This window comes from Bombus fervidus, unplaced genomic scaffold (assembly GCF_041682495.2).
Source record: "Bombus fervidus isolate BK054 unplaced genomic scaffold, iyBomFerv1 scaffold0092, whole genome shotgun sequence".
In the NCBI taxonomy this organism is placed as follows: Eukaryota; Metazoa; Arthropoda; class Insecta; order Hymenoptera; family Apidae; genus Bombus; species Bombus fervidus.
In genome coordinates this window covers 20,001-22,500 of record NW_027212654.1, presented here as the reverse complement: position 1 = coordinate 22,500, position 2,500 = coordinate 20,001, and positions in this window count along the sequence as shown.

Here is a 2,500-nt window from a genome sequence, read left to right as displayed (position 1 = left end):
ATAACGCTTTTTAACGAAATAACTCGAAATAAGCTTTTCGGACTTTTCCGCCGGCCGAAATTTTTCTAAGTCCCAACGTACCGTCGGACTTAGTCTCTGAAACGCTCGACCACTTTGTTCCAATAAAGTACCGTTATAAAACGTCCTATCGTCGAGATATTTTAACGCACCGCTTATTTTAATATTTTAAACGAGTTTTTATCGAAAAATTTAATTTTTTTTTTTTTTCAAAATCGCATCAGTAAACCACCTCTTTTAACGAATACGGACAAAAACCACGTTCTTAATCGATTAGAACACGTTGAAACAACGAGAAATATGCAAAAAAATATATACCTTGCAACGTTAATTAACGAAATAATTAAACAAATATCGCAGTCGTGTCAGTTCGTCGAACACAAATTTTTTAAAAAATTCGAAAAAACGTTTAATCCAGTTGTATTTAATAGAGATATAACCGTTTCCGCAAAAATATTTATACCTTATAACGCTTTTTAACGAAATAACTCGAAATAAGTATTTCGGACTTTTCCGCCGGCCGAAATTTTTCTAAGTCCCAACGTACCGGTCCAGAATGAGACAAAGTTCCAAAGGCCCGGTCGTATCCGTCCGTTTTTTTTTAACCTTCCACGGACGAAATAAACGTTTAATCCCGACGTAAAATACAATAATATAGCGATTTATATAAAAATATTCATACCTCATAACGCTTTTTAACGAAATAACTCGAAAAAACTTTTCGGTCCGAAATTTTTCTAAGTCCCTACGTACCGCTCGAGAATGCGACTAAGTTCCAACGTCCCGGACGAGTTCGCACTTTTTTTATATAACTTTCCAGCGACGAAATAAACGCTTAATCCCGACGTAAAAAGTCATTTTAAAGCGATTTATGCAAGAATATTCGCACCTTATAACGCTTTTAAGCGAAAAAATTCGAAAAAACGGTTCGATTAAAAATTTTTTTTTAACGTTTTCGGGACGAAATAAACGTTTAATCCCGACGTAAAATATAATAATATAGCGATTTATATAAAAATATTCATACCTTATAACACTTTTAAGCGAAATAACTCGAAAAAACTTTTCGGTCGAAAATTTTTCTAAGTCCCTACGTACCGGTGGAGAGTATGACAAAGTCCGACGGGCCGAGTCGCGTCGGTCCACTATTTTTTTTTAACGTTTTCGGGACCAAATAAACGTTTAATCCCGACGTAAAATACAATAATATAGCGATTTATATAAAAATATTCATACCTTATAACACTTTTAAGCGAAATAACTCGAAAAAACTTTTCGGTCGAAAATTTTTCTAAGTCCCTACGTACCGGTCCAGAATGAGACTAAGTTCCAACGTCCCGGGCGCGATCATACTTTTTTTATATAACTTTTCAGCGACGAAATAAACGCTTAATACCGACGTAAAACGTCATTTTAAAGCGATTTATGCAAGAATATTCGCACCTTATAACGCTTTTAAGCGAAAAAATTCGAAAAAACGGTTCGATTAAAAATTTTTTTTTAACGTTTTCGGGACGAAATAAACGTTTAATCCCGACGTAAAATATAATAATATAGCGATTTATATAAAAATATTCATACCTTATAACACTTTTAAGCGAAATAACTCGAAAAAACTTTTCGGTCGAAAATTTTTCTAAGTCCCTACGTACCGGTGGAGAGTATGACAAAGTCCGACGGGCCGAGTCGCGTCGGTCCACTATTTTTTTTTAACGTTTTCAGGACCAAATAAACGTTTAATCCCGACGTAAAATATAATAATATAGCGATTTATATAAAAATATTCATACCTCATAACGCTTTTTAACGAAATAACTCGAAAAAACTTTTCGGTCGAAAATTTTTCTAAGTCCCAACGTACCGGTCCAGAATGAGACTAAGTTCCAACGTCCCGGACGAGTTCGTACTTTTTTTATATAACTTTCCAGCGACGAAATAAACGCTTAATCCCGACGTAAAACGTCATTTTAAAGCGATTTATGCAAGAATATTCGCACCTTATAACGCTTTTAAGCGAAAAAATTCGAAAAAACGGTTCGATTAAAAATTTTTTTTTAACGTTTTCGGGACGAAATAAACGTTTAATCCCGACGTAAAATATAATAATATAGCGATTTATATAAAAATATTCATACCTCATAACGCTTTTTAACGAAATAACTCGAAAAAACTTTTCGGTCCGAAATTTTTCTAAGTCCCTACGTCCCGGCCGGGGGATCGACGAAGTGCCAACCTCCCGGTCATGTCGGTCCGGAGGGGGCAATTTTTAAAAAAAATAAAACGAAATCGTTACGTTCGACTAGAATTCGTCGAACCGTAACGATTTCTATAAAAATATTCATACCTTATAACGCTTTTAAGCGAAATAACTCGAAATAACTTTTTGGACCGGAATTTTTCCAAGTCCCTACGTACCGCTCGAGAATGAGACTAAGTTCCAACGTCTCGGGCGCGATCGTAAATTTTTTACGGCACCTTGCGG